The 25,826-nt window shown below is 38.7% G+C and overlaps 1 protein-coding gene across 5 annotated transcripts in view; it reads right to left on the bottom strand.

Annotated features, from left to right (window-relative positions):
* COL8A1 (collagen type VIII alpha 1 chain) overlaps positions 1 to 25,826 on the bottom strand; it is an 89,324-nt gene that overhangs the window by 27,012 nt on the left and 36,486 nt on the right. The window contains exons 3-5 of one of the 5 annotated variants that reach the window (XM_071758747.1): positions 13,768 to 13,814; positions 7,406 to 7,519; positions 1,852 to 1,989 (exon numbers count right to left, since the gene is read on the bottom strand). The exons of 1 other annotated variant lie outside the window; for it this stretch is intronic. The gene's annotated coding sequence lies outside the window, so the exon portion shown is untranslated. The remainder of the gene's footprint in view (positions 1 to 1,851; positions 1,990 to 7,405; positions 7,520 to 13,767; positions 13,815 to 25,826) is intronic. 3 more of the 5 variants (XM_071758730.1, XM_071758757.1, XM_071758737.1) reach the window with 3 other exon arrangements.

The following is a 25,826-nucleotide window of genomic DNA, read 5'->3' as shown; positions in this document are numbered from 1 at the left end:
TACTGCAGCCAATTCACAACTTTCCATTGGAGCAGTTTTTTATCAGTCTGGGCACTGCACCGGGTTCCCAGCGGAAGCCCTGGGAGCAGACACGTCCCCATACTAAAGCTGCCCCGTAGGTGGTGTGAGCCCCCGCCCAGGCCCAGCCCCAGGCCCAGCTCCAGGCTCAGCCCCAGGCCCAGGCCCAGGCCCAAAGCTCCACTGGCATTTTTTTTTTACTAAAAAGGCAAAAGGACAAGAGCCCGTTCACATAATTGTCCTTTATATAGGTGCTACTGCCTGTGTTGTCTGGGGCACAGCTGTCTGACACTGCCTTCCAGTCAGAACTCACCAAGAAATAATAAATGATAAAGATCTCTTTCATCTAAAGGTTCGCCTGTGCCTTTCTGTGAGGAGGGTCCTCTCTGCTCCATGCTGGGGGTTGGAACTAGATGATCTTTGAGGTCCCTTCCAGCCCAAACCATTTTATGATTCGATGATTCCCCCAGTTACTTCAGTCACCTACAGACAGCTTATTATAAACAGCATATTCCTTGTTTTGGCCAGGGAGAATATAATAAAAGATGAGTGCTAAAAAAATCTTTCCTTTTAGTCATTTCTGTCTATGTCTGCCCGCCTTTCGGTCTGTGTTTAGTTTTTCAAACACTACCTCTTGTTTGTCAAAAGGCAAGAGGCTGTTTTCTAGCCATCCTAGAAGTGCATCATGTTTGAATGGGCTTTGCTCTGAGCATATCAAAACATGAAGATTTTCCTGCTGATGGGTAGAAAATGGTGAGCACCAGCCCTTTGGTCTTAATCTTTCTGCACTGAGGGAAGAAAAGGAATTAATTTTAAGTCTGCCTGCAGTTCCTATGCATCTATGCCCCCATTTAGAGATGATATTCATTCCTGGCTAGGTTTAATTGCACGTGAAAAGGGGTTTGTATTCCACACACGTGCATGGTAGAAGGAGGTAACATGTATGTCCAGGTGTCTGTTCAGCTCCTTTCAGCACTACTAAACCTCAGAGCAAAAGCATCCATATCCAGGTAAAAAGTAGGGGGGAATAGGAAATTAAAAGGAGAAGGAAGCCAAAGGAGGATTATCTGCAGACACTTTCTATCTTTACTTCTTCATACCCACTGAATAATTGTGCAGGTAACTACTACACTCTTAAGCCAGGTAGAATGGACATCAGGTTTCAGATAAAGTAAAGAAAGGGGCCCAACAACAAAACATGTTTTGTATTTCAAAAGTATCTGTCTCAAGAAGAGTATGAAGGAATATGTTGCACAGCAGCTGGAACAGGTGTTCTGCCTAATCTTGAAGGACAAAGTGTTCAAAGAATCCAAGCATCTAAGACTGGAAATGGATACCTTATGGCACTGTTGGATATGCCAGTGGGAGTTAGAGAGAAAACCGCACCAGGAACCTCTCAGCACCTACAGGCACAGCATGGGCTTGAGTGTTTGACACTTACAGTATGGACTCCAAACTCCTACTCTATCATCATGCTGAGATACATGAGGGATTGCAAAGCTAGGAACACAAAGAAAAAACTCATTTGGAAGACTAGAAGAATACATTTTGCAAAAAATTTAGGCAATACTTGGCTTGCCTATTTTTACTGGGGGTTTGTTTGTTTGTTTGTTTATTTTTCCATTCTCACTCTTAAAAAAACTGATTATTCCAAGACCAGGAGAGATGCACACAAAGACAAGATTAATACATAAGATTTTTTTTTCTCATTTGTTGTTTCAGCAGTACAGGCATGAATATCTGAAGTAGTGATTTTGTAAAAAGCAGTGGTTGAATTGACTTGTTGGATACATAGGTAATAAAACTCTTCTTTAGATTTCTGAGGTTACATACCTCCAGAAAAATAGTCTCTACTTGGTTTAAATGTAGTTGAGTCCAGGAAATAAAAATGTTGTCTGTGTTTCATAGGCCAGAGCTCAACCTTTCTTAAAGGAGTTATTACAGTAATATCCAGAAGAGGGAATGAACCCACTGCAGGAAAAAAAAAAAAAAGGAATCAGACTTATCCAAGCCTCCTGTGATTCAACTACAGAATACAGGAGATTTCTCATAAAAGCATTTGATATTTTAATGTGACTTGGTTGGGAAAAGAGGAACATAACTTGTTGAGAGTTAGGACATCTTAGGACTCTTTGCCATCATGCTGAATTCGATACTGCATTTTTAGCATGAAAACTGCAGGCTACTTGGCTTAACTGAAGCTGGGTAAGCCTTTTAGATTATCAAATGTCACATGAAAAAATACCAAGCAAGTTGGGGCTGAGTAAGTGTTAAAGCTTTGTTAGGATGGCGTGTCCTCAAATAATTGCAGAATGCCAAACATAGAGCTTCCCGTCTTCCTTCAGGCTGAGCAGGGATGCCAAGTATACAGAATTGGAAACTGTCTATCGGGGCTTTTTCATTTTCTTGATACTGTGCAGACAGTGGAGACAAAATACCAAAAATGCCTGAAATCCTTTTGACCTTTCACTGCAAACTGTGAACTTTGTCTGCTAAACTCAAATTTCTGTTTACACTGTCAGCACAAGCTCCGTGCTGTTGCCTTTTGTCTTTCCAGTTTGTCATGAATTGACGAACAGTTTCACAAATACTGCACAGAAGGGGGGACCTGAGCACATTCCAGACTTTTTGCAGGTTCAAAATACTAAGTCTCCATGCTGTGGAGTGCATAAAAATATTGTAATGCAAGCAGCGTAGCATGAAATGTGCTTTTTCACACACACAAAAATATTCTACAAAAATTCTACCGCTTTGTAATCAGCTGGCATGGCTCACATTCCCACACTGTGTGCTGATGCCATGCTGCTGCATAGCTGTCCCCATTTACATCATTTCTTATTTACACCAGGAATTCAGCAAACCACCCTGTCAAGTTCTCAACTAAAATATCCCTGATTGCAGCGTTGTGCTCCAACATTCATCCACCCCTTATAAATCATGAGCTAGACTGCTGCAGTGAACAAGTACTGAGGAAATTCTAGATATAGAAATTAGAAACTGTGAGAGCAGAAAAGGGAAGATGACTACATGGGCTGCAGTGTCCCCGTCCTCAGGGAAAATTCAGAAGCCATATTGACATGGATCTGGGCAACTGGTCTAGCTGTCCCTGCTTGAACAGGAGGGCTGGACAAGATGACCCCCAGAGGTGCTTTCCAACCTCAACCTTTTTGTGATTTTATGAAATTGTTCCTATGCAAGACTACTATGAACAGTAATATTTCACAGCAATTGCATAGCTTTTGCAATTGACAAAAGATATCTTAACCTGTTACCTAAATAAACCCAACTGTATTGAATGAATGCCTTTCAAAATAAATAGAAGGTTGAATTATATACCAAATACTTTAGCTCAACTGTAATCATTAGCTGGGTAATTCTTCTGACTGTATTTCAAATTTAATTTAATTCTGTGGTAACGTTTCCTGAACTTTACACGATAAAGGTATTTATAGAGCTCAGTGTTTGAACTCTCTGAGAGTCTAGAAAACTGCCTTAAAAGGTGACATTTCTAGAGACTCTCACATAGAAAATACACTGGTGTTTCTTTAGGAAACCTGGTGAGTTCATAAGAAATCATTACACTGATTAATTTGGGCAATGAGGCTTTTGAAAGATTGTTCACATAGCACTACTTTTCTCTGAACACGAAACCTATGGAAAATGTGTGGAAAACATTTATAAAGTGGTGACTGCAGCTGTATGCTTTTATGTTGCTGTTAACGAGCTATTTGGTAACAAACCATATGCTTCAGCACACAAACAGGAGGATTTATGCTTAATGCAAAACCCATAACAAACTTACTGTCTGGTACCCAAATCTGACAGGTACATTGGTCTAGTCTTCCATGAACTTTCTGCTATCAGTATAAAACCCTCTTGCCTACTGGCCTGAAGTCCTTTTCCAGCCAGACCAATGTTGTGTTGGCTGCCTCTCCTCACATTGCAAAGGGGCAGTCACTGCCTATCTTCTGTCAAAGCACTACCAAATCCCTTGTTGCCAAAGCCCAGAAGTGAGTAGATGTGTGCACATGTGAGGTTGTCCGGGGAGCAGGGGACCAGAGGAGCACAGAATTTAATGAGCAGCAGGTCCTTCAGGTCTTGGTTTTGCACAGCCTGGGACTGTAAACTTGTCATCATAGTTCCTAATGGCAAGCAGGAGGTATCCATGGAATATTCCCAATTCTAATGATTTGTGAAGGTAGGATAATCTTGTTCTTTTTGTTATCTTCTATACTAGAGCTTTATGTATCAATTATTACCACTAAAGCCCTAAACAAGCCCCTCATTTTCAAAACACAGACAAAAGCAACCATTGGGTTTATTCACAATAATTCCTGGATTAGTTAAAGAAACCACATTCACCAACAGGAAAAGAGAAGTAGATTTCTAAGCTATTGAATAACACTGCTATGTTTGGAAAGGATTTTTCTTTTGTAATTCCCCTTTAATTTCCTCCCACCCAGAGCCGCTGAGAGGAATCTGAAGCTAGGTTTTCATGAGCAACTAAAAGAGTCCAGCAACAGACTCTTGTTTAAAATCAATGGTCCTGGAACTGCAAGGTAACATTTCCATAAACACATGAGTTATTTGAGGTTTGAGTTCCACTAAGAATCATCCGGTACTTCCAGCTCCCCAAGTCAGGCAGGGAAAAGACAGACTGGTAAAATAATCCTTAATATCAGATATGCAGGGACTGAATGAAGGAACATGAAGCACAAGAAAATGAGGAGGAAACAGGACAGAGAAGGCGACTATGTTAAAGTTTATACACTGAGAGGCACAAAAGGCAGTTCAACAGGAAGAAGGACAGACAGAAAGAATATTGGACTACATAAATCAAAACATTACTTTCAGTCACTTAGGTTTGCTTTTGATGTTGAGATATGACCTCAGTAAACCCACATAAAATTGTATGACTTCGTTACCTGACTCAGTGCCTCTGAATTCTGCACATTGCATTTTTTTCAATCTGCTTTCTGATCAGATCACAAAGTGTCTGAAGTTAAACTGTGCATTCCGGTAACCTTTCTGAACAGTTTTGCTTTCTTTACTTCAGCTGTCATTTTTCAATTTTAAAATATTATTAAAATACCACAATTGGGTGGGTAGTGACAACCATGATACTGTGTAGAAAATCAAAGCAATCTGAAGCAAGCTAGACATTCTGAGTACATTTTTAAAATACCTTATTGCTTAAATAAAATAAACTTAAATCCCTTAGTGTAGCAATTACTTTCAGATGTTTGATTGTTTATTTTTAAAGAACTGTCATATCAACCATTTAGAACTGACAAATACTATTTTGATATCTTCACAAGTTTCTCTAATATCTGCTCCCTGCCTTATGTTGGAAACTACATATTCATCTTCATTGTCTCCTGTATTTATCTTAATTTTGCTGTGTTTTATTTGATTAGAGGAAAAACTTAGCAGAGCTGTTTGTGGCAAGGTTTAGTTACAGGAAACCCAAAAGCTAAGCCCCAGTTTCAGCTGAGACAATTAGACTGTTGATTTTGGTAGCAGCTCAGGACTTCTATTGAACCCAAATGCCTTTCAAGTCTATCTGCCAGTTGATGCTCTAGTCTGAAAATTTTCTGTATTCTTGCTACAGATAAAGGGTTTTCAGATCCTTTTAATCTGAGGGATATTTCTATCCAGATCTGAATGTTTTGCTGAAATACTTCTCTATTAGCTGGAATAGATTAAAAAAAAAAAAAAAAAAAGGAAAAAGAAAAAAGGAAATATATCATTTTCCAGAGCCCTCAAGCCTTTTTAAAGGTTTTTTTCCCCTTAATTCTCTGTTCCTTGATATTTGTGAATTGTTGAGAACAGTGTTTGTTTTTCCCAAGCAAGTCTGCCAAGCATGAAAAGTAGTGGGTGCTAATTTGTAATGCTTAGTTTAATTGTTGATTTTCCTGTCCAGTATGTATATTTACTAGCTCATATTACTGTTTCACTTCCTGTAGGTAAAATATTCTAAAATACTGATCATGTGATTTTTTTTTTCAAAGTGATCTGTATTATTATATAACACCACAAGATCTTTATTGAAAGGTTTGAAGAAATTACTTATAAAAAAGCATTGTTCATATGCAGTCTTTTTCTCAGCTGCTATAGAAACGTCATAGCCAAGTTATAAAAGCCCACTGCCACTCCTGGATGGATTTTTCATTGTTAGGTGGCTTGGGATCTAAAACTCTCTTGGGGATGCTCTGGGAGAACGTAAATACTATCTGGGAAGTGTTTTACTCCCTTGTAATGTTTTGTGTCTGAAGCCTTGGATTATACATTTTATTTATTTATCTATTCCCCATTTGTTTCCATTTTATTTTTCTTGTTAAGACTTTTATGGCACCGGTTGTAGGGATGGGTCACAGCAGATTATCAGAGAAAGCTCCATGATGGTCCAGGGACCCTAATGCCCAGGCACTGAGCCAGCCCACCCTGGTGCCTGGAGAAGTTCAGTGGGTTCAGAGAGCGGTGTCTCTGCCAGGGCTGATGCTCTGGAGCTGCCTGTTTGTAGAGTGGTGTTTATGTGGCTCTACTGGTTTCATTTCAGACAAATTCTGAAGGATTTCTCCACAAGACAGAATCATATGATCAAACGTGGAGCTCATCCTCCTTGAAAGAGGTTCAGAAAGTCTGAGGAATTCACGTGATTCATTCTTAACATGTGGATTCTTTTAATTAGCTATCTAGAAACCAAAACAGAGTGCAGAACACTACTGCAACACAGCTTGTTAAGCAATATTGCATTTTTTCTTCCAAAAGTCACACTTGATAACAAACAATAGTCATAGGCATAAGATGACTGTGGATACTATGAGCTAATGTCTAGTTGTCAGAAACTTTTCCATTAAGGCTTAGAATGATGTTTAACATATTATTCACATTATTGAGCTAAGCTAAACATAGTATTAAACATGGATTTCCCAATGACTGTTGCTGCTGTTTGTTTTCACATGTGCATACACATGGAAGCAGACACGTGTACACATGCATTTTGGATATCAAAAGCACATCAATAGCCTGGTGCACTCTGTTCCCAGGATATAATGTTTTTTGACATTTCCTTTTTAATGAAACCTCTTCCTACTCTTTCCTGACCATAAAAGTAGATTAAAACCAAAATTCTTTAAACACGAAATGCCAGGCTTACATGTTCCCTTCAGGAAAAAAAAATGCTGCTGAGGTTGATCACCAAAATGTATGTATCATCTGTTTCTCTACTAGAATTTTAAAAGCTTTAGTGTACAGCAAACATTTGAACAACTTGTCAAATCCTGTGTAGATTATAGCTTTAAGACAACTTCAGTTTTTAAGCCTTTGTGCTTTGTTTTTGCATTATGTATAACTCCTTTAGGATTTCAAAACTGGATATACTTACATTTAGATTTCAGGGAAGGGCAGAAGGACAGGTCGTTTACTTTTCACTTTAATAGACCTAAATTTCCTGATTGTGTTAGGCCCGTCGTTGTTCTGTTGATTTTTAGGCTGGTCCCTAGGGGGGAAAGAAAGCTTGTATCAGCACACTATAGCACACTATCTTTTATCTTTTCTTTTTCTTTTTTTTTCCAGAAATATTAATGAACACTGGCCAAGATTTTCAAACACAGCTGCTTAACATCGTCTTTTAACTCCATATTCAGGCTTCTTATTCAAGGTCTACTGTTCAGAATCATGAAAACCTGGCAATTCATTCACTATGAGCAGCCTTTTCAGTTACTCAGTGATTGTGAAAAGTGATGTAGCAATTTGAATATGGACTAAAACTCCTAATGTTTGGTATTTTTGTTGGCAATCCTGTAAATAATTATGCTGTGAACTAAAACACGGGTTTGAATTTCAAGAAAAGTGCCTAAAGCCTTGTTCCCACCCTTCTGCAGAGACACTGTGTGGCTTTTTCAGACTATTAGGTGTAAAATTATCAGTTTGAAGGACAGCTGAAAATTTTTTACTCCTGTCTTTCTCCACATGTGTTGACCCCATGAAACTGTACATGCAAACCCTTTCATGCAATGCGTAACAGAGTCATCAGTTGTGAAGAGGCTTGTACTGATGCAGTGTGCTTGGAACTACCACACAATGTCCCAAGTGTGACTGCACTTGTAATGCGAGGGTGCTAACAGGGAGAGCCACAGGCAATGTTCATGTCCTGAATAAATATAAAATATTTTAGAGGCTAATCACTCTCATGCAGCTGCTACCAAGTCATATGTGCTTTGCCTGACCCAGATCCTGCTGACTTGATTGGCAAGAGTCTCCATGATTTGTAGGGCTTATCTGTCATCAAGATATTTAGGGTTCAGTGTGATAAATGTCCTGGATGAGGAATTCTGGAGACCTGTGCTCTAGCTGGAGTGCAAGCACATATTTGGGTACTCTACTGGATCAGAGCTAGAGATGTCCCAGCTCTTTGCACAGCCCCTTCCCTCAGCTGCTGACAGCACACTCCCTTTGCTGCTCAGTTTCCACCTCATGTGAACTCCCAGGCTATGAAAAACCCCACTTCTTTGATAAGCAAGGTAGTGCTCTTCATGTGTTAATTGACTTTGTGGTTGAAAATGGAGATATTTGGCCAAAGATCTTCACTGTCTGTGCTTTTACTCTCCAGAGCCACTGGCTTCCCAGCATGCAGAATAACTCCAGAGAGCCAAACACACCTGGAGGCACCTCTCAATTTACTTTAAGCATTTTTTCAGGTTCCTAATCTCTGCACAGCTGAGCTGCATCAGGTAGTACCATGTACCTCAGGACCCACTGGGTCCCAGGGACCTGTGCCCTGGGTGGCCTAGCTACCACCAGACTATGCTAATCTCAGAGAGAGAGAGCATTTGGAGAGGGAGGAGAGCCAAAAAGGAGTACTGATTTTTCAAGGGAATCCTGCAGGTATCTTGACTGCTTTATTCCAGCTCAGATTTATTCCAGCCCATTTGAAACCTGCCCACTACACACAGTTTCATCTGAATGTCACACCTGGACTATTACAACGTCTCTATATTTCAAATCTGACAAAAGAACTACTTAAATTTTGGTCAGAACAGTACATTTTCATAAAAGATGCTAGAAAGCAGATCTCAAAATGTCAGCCTAGGTACCTGCAGAGTACAATGCTGCCAGAAAACCCTTGAGCTTCTGGTCACTATCTGGAATCTGTTTCTCCATTTCAGGTGCCTCCAGCTGCCCACCCAGCCCCAGCACAGGCTCTGGGAGCTGCTGCATGGTAGCAGCCAGGTGGGTGCCTTCCTCATGAAGCCAAGAGTCCTTGCAGAAAAGGACTGTCTGCTCTCCAGGCTCTTTGGTTTAGATTAGGGATTAGATTGCTGATGATAAAACTTCCTGGACTCTAGTGTCATATTTATTTTAAAAAAAATCTCTGCAGTGATTGCCAGCTCAGTTCCCTGGTTATGCCAGATCTAGCACAGACCCCCAATCTGTCCTTGCTTTGGTGCATAATCCATGGGGATTTTCTCTTGACTCCCTCTGTCTCTTGAAAGCATAACTCTGGTCATTTTGTTGTGCAGTTTAGCAAATGTAGTCACCTGAGGAACTGACAGGAGATAATCCCCAGGCACTGTAGACTATTCATAGTTGGTTTCATCCAATTCATCTGAGCTGTACAAAGAAATGCACATTTGATGCCTTTCTCAAGGAAATTCTAAAGCCTGGAGAACAGAACTTGCCAACGCTTTACGTACAACCTTGTTGCCATTTGCTTCCTAGTTTTATGAAGGGTAGTTCTTTATTGTTTATCCTGCCAGACAGGCTTTATCTTTCAAACAATGAGTCAATAATTCAGAACATATCTACATCCATTCATCACTTCTAGAGATTGCTCTGGCCTCCACAGGTGTGGATGTAAACCTCTCTGCAGCTTGCAGGTGTTTAGGTTTGGGGCTTTGTCTCAGCAGCTTGCGTGGATGAAGGAGAGTCACAAAAATCAGAAGTAGCTGTGAACAGTTAGGAAAATGGAGAGCTGCCAGATTGAAGGGGATGGCAAGCTACTTTGCCTGTGCCTGACAAGAAGAGGGATTAGGCATTTCAGCCAAACAGCTCATTCCTGCCTCCTGTTTGTACCATCCATGCTGCTTTTGTGGGATTAGAGAAAGGGTAAAGGAGTGCCAGCATGTACCAGAGGGCCCCAGTACAGCAGCAGCCACCACATCTGCCCTTTCTACCACCAGCAGCAGCAGGATTCCTCTGGCTCTCTGCCCTCATCCTGTCCTAGCTCTTGTTCCTCCAAGACAGGATCAACCTTTCCTCTCCTTAATCAAGAAGGTAAAGAAAAATGTGTAGAAGGTGACTGTGGAGATAGTGGAAGTGAAGTGAAGGTCTCTGAGAGTGCCACCTCTGGGGAGAAGGGGAAGGGAGGAAAAGACAACTGTAGGAGCGAACAAAGTCACTGTCCCTGCACAGACTCCCTGCACACAGTCCCCTCAAAAAAACCCTCCCCTACATCACTGACAGAGTCCCCACCTTTCCTTCTCCTTTTTCCATCCCACTACACCACTGCTACCCTTCCTGCCTCACCTGCTCCACAGACACCCTTGGCCAGTGCTGAGAGTTTGGCTTTACACAGTGTAACCAATGAAAAGCCAAAATCTGGCTACAGTAAGTCACTCACTCCCACTGATTTTTCTGAGAATCACCTGGTCTCTCTGAGACTTTTTTCTCTTTGAAACTCATCTATTATTAAGTATCCATCTCTTCATGTCTTGAGATTGATCACTTCATGAGCACTCTTCCACTTTACTTTCAGAACTGGAAACCTATCTTGGTGTCATTTTTTCTTTTAAATCTGAAAAATAATCTCATGAAAGATTTCCTACTGATACAACCCCCTCTCTCTGAATCATCCTTCCATCACGTGGAGATCCTAGTACATGAATTAGAACTATTTGGAGAAATTCCAAGCCTAAAGCTTGGACATTAAGCAACACAAGGCAATCTTTTTTTTTGTTACACTGAAAATAAGGCCCAAGGTAGCTTCTTAAAGAAGCAAGGGAGGTAAGGACTATGAAAGAGAGAAAAGCCATTCCTAAAAGGAAACTTAAGCATTGGATTCCTGATTAATTTCAACACTTTGCTTTGAAGAATTATTTAGTGCAAAGCTGTAGCTGAAAGGAAAAGGGAAAATTTATTTTCTGTGTATTACATCTTCAAATATAGTAAGGTATATAGCACTCTACTTTCCCTCCCCTGCCCCACTGCTTGCAGGTATTAACTGCAGGTGGAAAACAACATTTTGTTTGCAATTCAAGTGCAGAAAGGCAAAATCAATAATGCAGAAAATCACTATTTTCTCTCTTAACCCAGAAACAGTATGAACCCTCGTTAATTTAAGTAGTCACATAAATATAATTTCTATTTGAAGCATATACTTAAGTTCTGCTCATTCAACAGTCATCCCAAGATGACTTGTGGAATGAGTTTTGCATTGAACTGGATCTGCTTAGTAAAATATTTCAGTCTGGTGTTTGAGGGAGAAAAGAGGAATCTGATCAATTGCTGCAAATGCCTCTGTAGCAAAGTTGCTGCTGTATTTGTTGCTTGTGCTATTTTCTAGTGAATTTTTTAAATTTCTGTAAGAGAATTTCTATGGAGCAGAAGGCTGAACTTGAGAAAAGTCACAAGAATGTGTAGACATTATTACATCTTTTGAAAGTAGCATGCTACATAGAATTTCTTAAACTGCATGAGAAAACCCTGACATCCTGGAACTGACATTTGCAATTTCAAATACCAGCTTCCCAAGCATAATTAGTATCCTTGTAAATGTTTTAGTATCAAATTTGGGACTCATTTTGGACAAAAGAGTCCAGAAACTCTACATTAATTTTTCCCGTTTAGTATTTCCTTTTCCAAAGTTCCAGGGGTGACAGCTGTGATATTTAAATTGTAAGAAATTGTAAATTGAAATATCATGTTTTAAAGTATTAACTACATTTAATTACAATATATAAAAATTTCAGTTACAGTTCAGTCTTTTTTTACTGACATTGTTCTTCTTTTTGGTTAAGATACCTATGATTCCTATCCTCTCTTACACAAAATACACAAATACATCTACGAAACTACAGCTTCCCTCCAAACACACCAAAATAGAGGGGAGAGGACATGAAAATTACTTATGACAGATGAGTCATATTAATATTTTGTTCTAAGCAATGAGAAAAATGAGACACAAGGGGTAGGAATCAGAACAGATCAAACTCCTTACCGATTCATGATCCAAAACCACAACTATCTATTGAGGTGCAAAATGTTCCTTTTTCAAATAAAGTGTGAGAAAAACACAAAGAGTTTTGTACTGCAGATGCTGGCAGCACACAATGTTGCAATTATTCTCAATATTTTGAGATGCTTGAGTCATAACCAAAACTTGAAGCAACACTAAGGTAAAAGCAGCTTTATATTCCTTCACTAAAAAAAAAAAAAAAGTTTGTCACATTGCTTCAGAAGTGGTGTGCCAAGTTTCTACCACTGACTGATAATAAAAACAGAAGAGAAGGATGTCATGATATCCTCTTATCTCTTCTTTTTTCCAGCATTGTTAATACAGAATCACTCAGATAGTACTCTCCTTGGGTTAATCAGATTTCTGTGCTTCTAAAAACATCTTCTGTATTCTGCCTTTGAAAAGAATAATTCTGATTGCCTTTTACAGGTACTTTACTGTTTCAGTGCATGTGGCTAACTTAGTCTGGATATGAAACATAATCTGGCTTCTTATGTAGAGGACAGTAAATAGAATTTGCTGCCAGCAGAGACCCTGTTCCTACCCACTCTCCATTGAAATCTGTCTTTTCCTCATATGACAGCAAAAGTTGCTGTCCCCAGTCCATACCATGCTGGGCTGGGCTGGTTTTATGCCACTTTTTTCATGCCGTGTAGGAGAGTTTAAATGTGGAAAATGAACAGGCAATTTATGGAAAATCAACACAAAAGTTTACAGATAAATTCTAAGAACTAAATGGGTGGTCTTAACCAGACAATTCCTGTGGACTTTATTTAGAGAAATAAATAGCTAAATAATTAGCAACCAGTACAATGCTTTGAATACCTAGCTGTAAAGGTGTTCCCTTAAGCCCATAAAACTTAGTTCTCCTTTTCCTCCATTTTCAGTTTGCCTCATCATACCTGAGGAATTTTTCTATCTCTTAACTTATGACTTGTTCTAGAAGTATAGAATTTATTTTGTATCATCCATTCAATGTCAGTAACAGAATTTTTTACTATTTGACTATCAGAGGCTATTGGAGTGTGATTGCAGCTTGCTTTTAAATAGGTGTAGATGTGGCTTGTTTACCCCATAAAAATTTTGTTTGCCAGGTAATCTGTGAGATACTTGTCTTGAGGTACACATAGACACTGGGTAATGGGAGGCCATTTGTGTGGTAATACTGGAACTATCACAAGATGTGTTCCTTGTTGATGGTGGCTTAAAACTGTGATAAGCTTCTCAGGCTTTCCAGCCAAAACAATTACTACACAACCACCTCCCCAGAAAAAGTTTGTAGGATCATGCTGAACTGCAATTAAAGAGAAGGTGACTGAGAGCCAAGATGATTATAATGAGCTATTATTGGTCCAGACAGAAGTTCTGCCAGGCCCTCAGGACTGTGTGTTTCTCTCTGGTATGTTCCTACACCAAAAACTTGCTGGAATTTCAAATTTATGGTGAAATCTGAACTCTGTTAAGACTACTGAATTTCTGTCTTGAAATTTTTTCCTGATTCTAATACTTACAAGGATTTCTGGTGCCAGCCAAGAGCAGCTTTTTCTGGGAGAGATACCTGTAAAAGGAAATGGAAGGTATCAAGGGTATGATGTAATCAGGTTATTTATGTGTGCCTCTTAATAATAATAAAAAAAAAAAGTAAAGAAAAGTAAACTCTCCTGTTCCTTACTGCTGCCAATCTCAACAAACCAATTCTTTATCCATCCTGGAATTTTTATCAGCTTAGTCTCATGTTATAAGGAAAAATGAAGTGAAATGCACATTTTTGATATAATCTAATAAAATGTCAGAGCACCTAACTTGCTAATACAGTGTGCAATGACCCGTGTGCTCTATTTACCACAGTTGAGGGTAGTGTACCTTACCCTCATTGGCACCAGCTAATTCTAACTTCTGGATAACATATTGGAAAGGTTTTTTTCTAAACACCATCAACATAATAATGATGAAATATGAGAACAGAGAACAACCTTGGCTGTCATCTGTGTACCCTGCATGGGCAGAAACAAACAAACAGAATATTGGACACTCTACATCTTCCATCTTTGTCAAATGGAAAAACCTTAAAGGAGACAAAATTGACATACAGCTTCTATGTTGGCTTTGTAGAACCTCACATCATAAGGAAAAGACAAATTTTTTCTGTTCAAGTCTTTAGAGCGCTGTGTTGATAAAATAATTAAACAAGTATCTCATTTATATTTGAGAGTAATTCTTGTACATTGAGTTATGTACATGATTAGTTTCTTTGCTGAATCTGGGGCCTGAATTAAGCTGGTGGAAATGCCTCTCTATACTTAGCAGAGAGCAAAATATCCATCACAGAAGAACACAGATTTTTTTATCATACTTTTTCCCAAGTAAAATCAATGGAATTAAACATATTCAAACAGATGTGTGCCTTCTTTTCAGGCTGAAGAAGAAAGGAACATGGTCTACTACTATTAATCAAAAAGTAGAAATGTTATATTTGTATATTTTATCATAAATTAAAATGCTTTCAGGTTTGTAGAGGAAAAAAGTACTGAGAATATGTTCAAAATGCCACCCTTGGAAGTAAAATGCCTCTGTGGACGGTACAGTATGACCTCTGCTTCATCCCCCTCAGGGATTCATGCTGTTTATTGTCCATTCCTTTTAAGGCAAGATTTTAGGAATTTCCCATTACAGGCAAGCGGGAGAATTCCTCTCCATGCTAATATTGTACCCGGTGATCTTATGCCAGTGCCTTATTTTGTCATCATTACAGTAGTACCTAAATATTCACATATTTATCTTCACAGTACCTTGTGAGGTAGGAAAAAGGGGGCTGCTCCTATATTGTCACTGGAATGAAGCTAAATCCGTTCCCCAGGGTTGGTCAGGAGGTGTGTAAGAGATACAGGGCATATCAAGGAGGTGTTCCCTGCCTCAGGGTCGTGCCTTCAATGGGTCAGCTTTCCTTCCTACAGGAATATGAAGCTTTATCCAGGACTAGCAGCACAAATGCAGCCTGTGTGTTTTAAGAAATGATGACAAGTCCCACCTCTTGAACTGTGTTTCACTTGGGATATGTCCTATGATCTTAGCCAGATCTCATGTTCCCCTGCCCCTTGCCTCCCTTAACCCCAAAAAAACCAGCCTGAAATGTTCCAAGCACTGCATTATTTTTATCTTATTAATGTCAGTAGATAACTAAAACTTGCAGTGCACACTGTATTTTTACCATGCTTTGAATTTCTATTCCAAAATTTCATCACTTGATGAGATTATATAGGTGGTACTAGACTCTCAGCTGTGCTGCTATACAAATTACAGGCTTTAAAGAGACAGAAGTTACAACACGAGGTGTGTCACAAGTCAGAAATGATGCTCAGATGTCATGCATGAATAATGACAAACATTTCAAATGTAATTTAATATCTGAATTAATAAAATGGACTGGTGAAAATGGGGACATGAACTAAGGACTTAATACAGTAAGAGCACAAGCACTGCAAGATACAGTAAGTGCTTTCATTTAGCTGACATATACAGACAGTCTAGAAACAGAAAGAACATTTGAATGAAAATATAACTAGGCAGAGATTCTGGAAATAATTTAGCTACAAAACCCCACAAAGTCCAGAATTTTATGAATTCCTGGGACTATTCCATAAAGAGATGTATTAATGCTAATTCTAAGATAAGATAGCTCCTATGAGTTGGACAGAAAGATTCTGGTGATAAGAAAGTTTCTAACCATAATCCTGAAATGTTTGAAATTATGAAAGTGTGAAGAAAGTACAGATCTTGAATAAAGAAGAAGTGTAAGACACTGGCAACATTCTGGCCAGTAGATTTGAAATAATCTTCTCAAGTACAAATCAGATTTATCATATTATATTAAGAACAAGTTCATAATTATGTTAGCTCATTGATTTCATTTTACATTTTCATAAATGTAGAATTGAGTCTAATGACAGCCTTTTCTGGAGGTGGAAAGAAGGATTTTGATAGAGTGGGACAGACTGGCTACACCTGAATTGTTCTTCATACTGTAGGTACTGTAGAATTTCTCTGTTCTGAAGTTCACACTGCAATTAGTACTAAAATCAAATTTCTTTGCATATGGGAGAACAAGTCCAGGAGTTAACCCCTCTTTTATCCTTCATTTTTAAATCTGAATGAATTTGAAACTGTAAGCTACACCAGCTATAAAACCATTTTCTAGGTGTGTTCCACCTTTCATCCAGATGGCATCACAGTGGTACCATAGAGTTTTCTATACAGCTGCAACTTCTAAGATGGATCTACCATTACCTGTAGATAATTTTGATGTTATGTGTGGTAGAAAATAAATCTGTCCTCTTTCCATGGCTTAAACTACTGAGAATTTAGTAGATTTAAATACCTTCACTGGTATTAGGAGTCATATCACATGGCATGGGGAGATGGGGAATTTCTAGGGACTTAAATATTATTATTGATTTCTTGTGGGATTACCTCAGATATGGTATTCAGAACTGATAGCCTGAACCTATATGGAAGCACAGAGTTAAACAGAATCCTTGCCTTTTGGAAACTGGAAAAATACCAGCCCCCTTTCCCCTCAAAAACTGATGAATGCAAATGAAAAAATAAAATTATCTTCCACAGCAGCTGGTTAATGCCTTTAGTTTCTTAGGCAATAATAGTACTAGGTTGACTGGGGTAAGTTTTAGGTGTGGCAAACATTAAAAAGATTATTCAAAATTAGCAGGATAGCTGGCAGGTTTAGTAGATACTGTGTTTGGTTCTTATAACAGTAAAACAAAATACATGGTTATTTTATTTTAAAATTGGACTTGGATAGGATGAGCTCCAATGAAGGAAGATGGGTGAAATTGCAAATCTGACTGATAGATACAACTGTGTTCCTCTGATCAAAACTAGCAACAGAATTTCAGAGTTATTAATGTCCTATTTATGTATCACTATTTCCAGGTGAATTTTTATTGGGGAAAGAAGAATGAAATTTCTGAGTATAACGCATGACTCTGATAAAGCATGGGAGAAATCAGATATGCTTTGACTCCCAAAAATGACAGGAGAAGACAAATCATTCATTATCCTAAGCCAAGCATTTATTTGGTATGAAAGATAGAAAGATATCCCTGTGGGTTGCTTTTTCCCAAAGATGAAATCTTCATTAGTCAGCTGTATGCATTCTTGCAGAGGTTACCAGTTCAGTGAACATAAATGTCTCTGGCAGAGGATGTGTAGTGTGCTTTTAAGAACCCACATATCACCTGCATGAGAGACCCTATTCTGAGGCTGAAGCAGAAGACAGGGGGGAATCGGGACAGAAGATGTAAAGATATGTAATCAGCCTATCTTTGGCTGCCTGGTGAAAACCAGTCTGATTTGACAATGGATCCACCTTCCACAGAAATCATATCAGCCAGCAGGTAGATCTTTTAACATCTCTGTGCTAATATCTCTCCATCTCGAAAATGATTATAGTCACATTTAGCTACCTCAGAGTGGAAGCAGGAAGAGCTTAATTAACGTGTACTCACTGAAAGCTTTTGGGTAGAAAGCTGTGCTAGATGTCCAAAATATTTGTTAAAATTGTTCTTTCTGTACCCAGATGATTTGCTCACATGTTTGCAACACTCCAGCACAGAAACCTACTGGCTGAATCACAGCATTGGACAATTCACCAAATAAGAAGCTCAACAGTGTAAACAATAGTTCTAATTGGCAGGGTGTTTTGGAAGTTCCACTCATCTTAAGGCTTTACTGCAAATCTTTGGGCGTAGAGCATACATATTGGCTTTGATTTATGATTCTATGAGCTCCAAAGCCACTAAAGAACAGAGAGCTAGTGTCTGGAACTGAGCCGGGAATTCATTCCAGCAGCATGCAGTCTCATTTGGGCAGATGTGACAACCTCCATCTTGGACTGAAAGCTCAGTTGAGCCAGCAGAAAATACATTTTTAATATGCTGGATAATAAGGCATATGCAGTTATTTGGCACTACTGGCCAAGGCACATGCTGACAGTTGGCATTAAAGGCAATGGCACCTGACAGACACATTGCAGGGGGAAAGGCAAAATCTGATCTTTGTTGAAGTGAATTTTTGCCATGGACTCCATACATGCCAGCATTTCTTTTGCAATAATTAATGATAGATACGTGTATGTATCTATGGCTATGGGCAGTTTATGAAACTTTTATACGCAGGCCTATGTCCACAATGTAAAATAAGAGGGATGCTGAGATATCAAAGGAATTTAATTAGCATAATGAACAGTAGGAAAAAAATATAGATCACACCTTGTATTAAAAATGTATTGATTCCAGAGTTTGATATCATCAATTTCTCCCCAGAGCATTCACTTCTCCAGGCTTAAAAAACCCATCTCTCTCAGGCTGTCTTCATGGGCCTTCATATTGCCTTTAGGTTCTCTCTTTCTGGTCAAAGATGCAGAGATGCTTGAGAAACTACAGTGATTACTTCTACTAAAATCTTGGCTTTGGGGGAACTCACAGTGACTGACAAGGTACTCCTGTTTTGGTGACTAAAGAATGAAAACGTATGTTCACATGATGAATGGAATCTGAATTGATTCTGAAAATTTCTTCCAGAATAACTGTTGTAAAGTGACCCCATCTCTACAGTGAATGTACTGGACTAGATAATCTGTGTTGCTGTGATTCCTCAGGGAATGAAGTAGCTGCTGTTCCACCACCACAAATAAATGCATGGCTGATAAAACCAACAGTCCACTTTCAGAGAAAAGGTTGTGTGTTAATCTACTGGTGTTTAGGAAAATGTAATGTGGTGATGCAGTCCATAAAAAGGGACAGAAGAACCCTGTGGCTGTGTAATTGTAAGTGTAATTATAAACAAGTGTCACTTTACAACATGCATTACATTGCACCTATGGGTAACACAGTTCCACCTGCTCTTATCTGATGCAATCACATCACATGGCATAATGTCTTTTCAGTTTCAATAAGTACACTGTTTATTTTTTTCCTTCTTTATTGTATTTTCTCCCTAAATCTACCTCTAGATCCTGTAATACTCTTAACATATCTGCAAATCTACTACAGTAGCTACTTTATTTAAATAACAAGACTCCCTCTTTACTGAGGAATTAAGCAACCTTTGTTGGCAGCAGTTTGGTAGGGTGCTTAATTCTGAAAAGGTTGTGCAAAACCCAGGCTAAACTATTGAAAGAATGTTTCAAAAAGATCAGAACTGAAGGTCTGCTCTGTTGCAAAGCAAATAAACTTGCATTACCTCTTCAAAGCAGACCTCATTTTTCAATGGCTCTGAGGCAGCTGTTGCTTTCTCAGCAGAAATGCTTGTGAATGTTTGAACTAGTCCTTTGACTTTTTTTCAGTACATGAAACGGTATCAGCAGAAAGCTCCGTGGTCTACATGGCCAAGAAAGCATTCTGCAATGTTTTAAGTAAGTTTCTCTTTACATCAAAAAGCTATCAGTATTGCTGACACTGATTTTATGGCAAATATTAGGATTTAGGGACTTAGGCTGAACAGTAGACTACTAAGTTGAAAATCTTTGATAAACAGGGCTTTCAGAAGGGACAAATCAGCCATGTCATGTCTCGTCTCATCTCATCTCATCTCATCTCATCTCATCTCATCTCATCTCATCTCATCTCATCTCATCTCATCTCATGTCTTCTCTTTGGAACCTATTAGGAAAAAAAAAATCTATTGACTTTCCCATGCTATGATAATTCTTGGGATTAGAGCTCCTAGCATCTACTGTTAACCTTGTGAGATACTTCTCTGAACTGCTGTGCATTTGCTCTTGGTACCTGTGACAATGCAATTTTGCATCTTCAATGCATAAGGTCAGGATGTGCACAATGTACTTAGCAGCATGCAAGAAATCTGTCCTGTATTGACATTTGATGAGGTACATTCTCCTACCTGTCACCAGCAACTTGTTATGTTGCAACAAGGTGTCAGATCACCAAGGAAAAAATTAAATATAGACTCTCTAAAGGTCCTAAGGTAATATACAGGTTCCTGTGGCCTATGCAGTGCAAGTGAAAGTAGACAAATGGGGAGTCAAAGCTGAACAAGAAGGGCATTTAAAAGGCCAAGAGATTATCACAGAAGCTAAAGGACACAGTTGGCTAAGATGCAATGTAGAGGAGAGTGCTGCAAAAAACATCTGCACCAGGCAAAGAGAAAAAGAAAAGATAAGACCAATGGGGCAAGAAGATGAAATTGGAAAATACTGGAAGCATCATGCCTGAAGGTAAAAAGAGACACTTCTGCAAAAAGTATTAGAAAGTTATATGGGGCGATTACCCCTGTTTGGCCTAAGTGATCTGTTTAGTGGTTTTCATTTCTATGTCCTACACATCGATGCTGTTGCTTCTCTCAGCCTGAGCAATTATGATTGTTAATAAATCTTGGTGCCTCTCATGGAGGAATTTGGAAAGCCATAACATGAGGCACAAGCTCAGCACTGTGCGTAGCCAAGAACCTCTTTGCTCAGAGGTATCAGCAGCACCATCTCACCCTCATTCAGTCACTGGACAAGCCAGGGAATCAATAGGATAACAACAAATGTATGTGAAGTTGGGAACAGCCCACTGAAAGAAGCATTAGCAGCTAAGACTGCTGCTTTCCAGTCAGCGTTTAAGGACAGTTGGAAGAGGGTATCACTTCATTTGGGAGCATACTGAGGTATAGCACAGCTGGACAAAATGAAGTGATGTCTCTGTTCTCCACAAAATGAAGTGCCTATCACAGCCAATTTTGAACAAATGTTGTTTAGACCTGGAGAACCATTAGCTTACAGCCATAAGACTTTCTAGGTTAAGTATGGATAAATGTTACTACCATTTAGAGAAAGGAAAACAAAGGAAAATGGGAAGAATCGTTTGCCTCAAGGTTCCCAGCAAGTCACTGGCAGTGCCAAGCTTTAGGTCTCATGATTTCCTGCTCAGCTCTGTGTAGAGGCAAGTATTTGTGCAGAGATGTCAGCATCCCCATCTCATTCCTACTGGTGGCAGAAGTCCAGTTCATGTCAATTCATATTTAATTTCATAACTTGGCTTATGTCGCAACTATACATGAAGTAATAAATTATCTTTTTATTTTGTTTTGTTCATTCTGTTCTAAAAAGCTGACTCAAACTTTATGTTTAATATAAAGTGTGAGTAAAAAACTGCATACATATACCAGCTTAGTAGACATGCAAAAAGGTCTCAGCTTTTTAATTTTCCAAGAATTTGGGTAAATTCCTTTTGTTCTTGATACACTGATCAGTCTTTCATTACCAATGTTCACATAAAGAGAATGCATACAGATAATGTATCATTAATAAGTAGTGCCACAGATGGTGAGAAGGATGATTAGAGGGATGGAACACCTTTCCTGTGAAGACAGATTGAGAGAATTGGGGTTGTTCAGCCTGGAAAAGAGAAGGCTCTGGGGAGACCCTATAGTGGCCTTCCAGTACTTGAAGGGGCTACAGGAAAGATGGGGAGGGATTTTATGCAAGGACGTGTAGAGATAGGGCTAGGAGTAATGGCTTTAAACTAAAACAGGGTAGATTTAGACTAGATATTTATAAGATTTTTTTCTACAATGAGGGTGATGAAACAGGTTGCACAGAGAGGTGGCAGAAGACCCACCCCTCGAAACATTCAAAGTTAGGCTGGGAAACATTCAAGGTCAGGTTGGATGGGGCTCTGAGCAACTTGATCCAGTTGAAGATATTAGACTAGATAACATCTATAAGCCCCGTCCAACCTGAACCATTCTATGATTCTGTTCTGTGATTATACTAAGATACATATAATTTTTAAGATGCAGCAATTTGGAATGCTTATGCCATGCCTAGTTTCCCACGAGTTTAGTTTAAATGAAAGGACTTAGGGTCTCTTTACCAATAATTCCCTAAAAATGAAAGCGTCACTTTGACTGGTGGTTCCAGATACTAGGGAGTTAAGCTGGGTATCCTTGGTTTAAAGCTGTTAATGTCTATCTCATCTGCTCTCTCCTATCATTTTCAATTTGTCAACAGTGTGTAGTAATATGTTTGATCCATTAGAAGTAAAAAAAGGATGGTGGAAGCAAGTAAATATGTCAGTTAAACCCCACAAGTATGAAATCACCTCCATTTATTTGTCTGGTAAAAATTGGGTGAACTGAGGCCAGCTTGGTTCACCACCAAAATGTGGATCTGGAACTGACACTGAATTTGCAGATGTGCTTAAGAGAAATCCCTTGAGTTTTGAAATCATCAGCTTTAAGGAGAGGCAGGAAAAATGTAGACAGCATTGTTAAGCAGACTGAAGTTAATCAGTTACTGTCATTACTACTGAAATCAGTCTCATTTTGACATCATGTTGATTTTCTAATTATTTTGTCTAAATAAAGATGAAATTATTTTTAAAAATTCACTTAGATTACACAAATCCAGGACATTTCTGAACAGTCCTCTTGCTTATAAACAACAAAAGGAAGTGATATCATACATGAGATTAATAGTGAAGTTCCTGTGTATGCAAAAATTTTAATTTTAGAGCGTTCAGTGTATGAACACTCAAAGAAAAGCAGTTGGAGTGAAGCATACTGAAAATACCAAGTATATATTAAAAACACCAAGCACGTAGTTATATGCTGTGCTTGCAGAAGGGACTCTTCTACTGTAAATTGGGGCTTTTGGAAGTGACCATTTAAACAATGCTGTAGTGAAAAAAAAGAGGACAATGTCTCTCTTTCTCGCTCCTTTGTATATGTAGGCTGTCATCCAAAGCTGTCAAAGGATAAAGCCCTCTTAGCAAAGCTTTTCCAGGTGTTTTCTGTTCTGAAGTTCACATACAGGCTGATTCAGAGGTGCAATGAGTACAACTAAATTTCCAATGTTCAAATTCATTTACGCTTCTGTTCTCAGGTATTCAGTTGAGCCACAGAGCATCTTCTAGGTCATTCAGATCTGCATCAGCAGAGTAATGTACTTTACATGTCAACACAGACTAACTTATCTGGCTCGTATTTTCTCTTGGAATGCAAGATTTAATAGATGCCATTTTAATACTTGGCTTTCATTTAAAGACCCATCTGCTGATGCCTGATGGAAACACTTTTAAACACTCCATTTAGAGATAATTTTGCTCATATGTTATAGATTTTTTTCTATTCCTCTTTCTCCGGTTTAAATCAGCAGGAAAAAGAAGAATTTTGCCTTATTAAGATTTCATTCTTTTCTTCTATTAGTGTCTCTAAAGTGCTGTAACTTCCAGAGGGATAAATGGTCCTGTCACAAACTGCCACCTGGTTTTTAAAAGCAGTGATCATTTATGCCTCATTCCTCACTGTTCTTTTTGACATCAACTCTAGTATTATACCTGATACAAATGATGACAGCATACCTAAGTTTTGAAAAATGTCTATTTCCCAATTTGAGACATTTTCAGGTAATCTCATTCTCAGAAATTTGTGGTCAGCATTTGGTGAAGGTTGGCCTTGCTGCACTGTCCCCAGTTGGGCACTTGGAAAGCCAAATACTGAACATCACTCTCTCCTTTGAATGTGCATTCCAGTCATCTGGTATGTGGGGAACTTGAAGCAGCTAAATATGTGCCCACAGACTATGAATGACTGATTGCAAGATCAAAATCGGAGGTCAATTTTATAAATAATCACTTCTCGTTCAAAACAAAAATAAATTACAATTTGAGAATTGAAATCAACCTAAATAAAAGATCTTTGAGGAACTCTGTAAATAAAGTTCTGTTTAGCAAATGCAATCACTGTTACCAAGACTGTCAGAAGTGGTCATGAACTATGGCAATTAGCCAACAGAAAAATACTGCTTGAGTTACAAAAGTTTGTGAAAGCTCTGATGGGTAAAGGGATATCTCTGCTTTTGCCAGAATGAAGCTTAAAACATATGAAAAGGAAAGAACTACTTGCTGCAAAACAGAAAGAAAAGAGTCAAATCGTAAGCAAACAAGGTACAGAGTGTCTGGGCCTTTTGCTTTTCTAACAACTCCTCTAAAAGTTCTTCCATTATTCACAGTGCTGCCTATCATGTTGGGAAATTAATTATTTGTGTCCTGAGGTATGTTAAAAAGAACTTTGGATATTTAACCCATGGAGTGGGAAAAACAAAACTTGGGAAGCTTAAAAAAGTATCACAGAGGAACAAGAAACACCAGCTATGGGTGCTGTTGCATTTATCAGTCATCAGGTGGACTCATCTCAGCAACCTCAAGCTGATGTTGAATTGATATCACATGCTGTTAATCAAAATGGTCCTTTTGTGTGTATCCCAAACAGTGCTGGTCTTCAGCCTACAAAATGACTGTTTACTTCACATTTTCAAAATAATTAAAAAAGATACCCAGAGCTCAACCAAGGAGCTTTGGCCAACATTTTCCAAATGTCATTGCCTATAGCACCTTTTCAGAGGTGCTGAGCCTCCAAACTTCATAGAGATTTGGAGAAAGAATTGTTGATGCTCAGCATTTTCTGGCTAAGTATGACTTTAAGCACCTTAGTATAGACACTCAGTTTTTATATGTTGGGGTTAGGGACCCGGTGTTACACCACCAAGCTACAGAGCTTCTATTATAAGCATAGAAGTAAGGAGAATGTTCAGGATATGTTCATGACCTGTTATAATTATGATGACAGTAATACTTTATGGTATACATGTAATATTGGTATACAGTAATATGGTATACAGTAATATTACATGTGGATAAATCTAGTTTGCCATGCAGATCTTTTTCATTCTGGCTGTCTTCTGAGGAAATTTTAGCTGCTAATTACCTGTCAGGAATGAGTTCATGCATAAGGACACAGGTCCTCCATGCATGAGTTCCTCTATGGTGGCAGGAGTGACTGGCAGTCCCTCTGCCCTATGCCTGCTGATTTGGAAAAGTTCTTGCTTTAGAACCACAGGTGTTGTGCAAATGAGTTTGGTGCAGGGGTCAGCACGAGAGTAGTTTGATTTTTTTTAACTTTGCTTTCCTTTGACTGAAAAAAAGTAATAAATTAAAATCCATGTCTGCCATGGAAACTTAAAGCAAATCGCTAATACCCATGTGTATCCTTGGGATCAGCTCTTTACCACTTAAACTGTGCCAGAATCAGGATGTACAAGGGGTCAGTTTGCTAAAGGTCAGCTCTGGATTAACTGTTTTATAGAACAGCATTGAGCAACAAACTTTCCTACTGAGTCATTATGGAAGAAGTGATGCTAAGTGAATGGGAGGGCTTGACTTTACATTTCATGTCTGAAGCCATGAGAGGTCAGGATTTTTCAATGTGAGAAATACAGAGTTCATTTAAGTGAGACTAACTTCCAGGATTCAAGCACGTTCTTAGATAGGAGTGCAAAGATAGGACAATATTGATTACAAAATGTTACTTCATTCAGATTTCAAATCTGCCTCTCTTCTTGGACAGGTCTTGATTTTTTTTTTTTTTTTTTTTTTTTTTTTTGATATTTTCCTGCAAAATTGTCTTTGATAAGGAACATCCTCTCAAAGTTACAAAATAAGAATAAGCACCTTGGAACAGCCTTTCTTGAGACATAAGTTCGTATTTTCAT

Source organism: Heliangelus exortis, chromosome 1 (assembly GCF_036169615.1).
Source record: "Heliangelus exortis chromosome 1, bHelExo1.hap1, whole genome shotgun sequence".
NCBI lineage: Eukaryota > Metazoa > Chordata > Aves > Apodiformes > Trochilidae > Heliangelus > Heliangelus exortis.
This window is presented reverse-complemented; position numbering and strand designations above follow the sequence as displayed.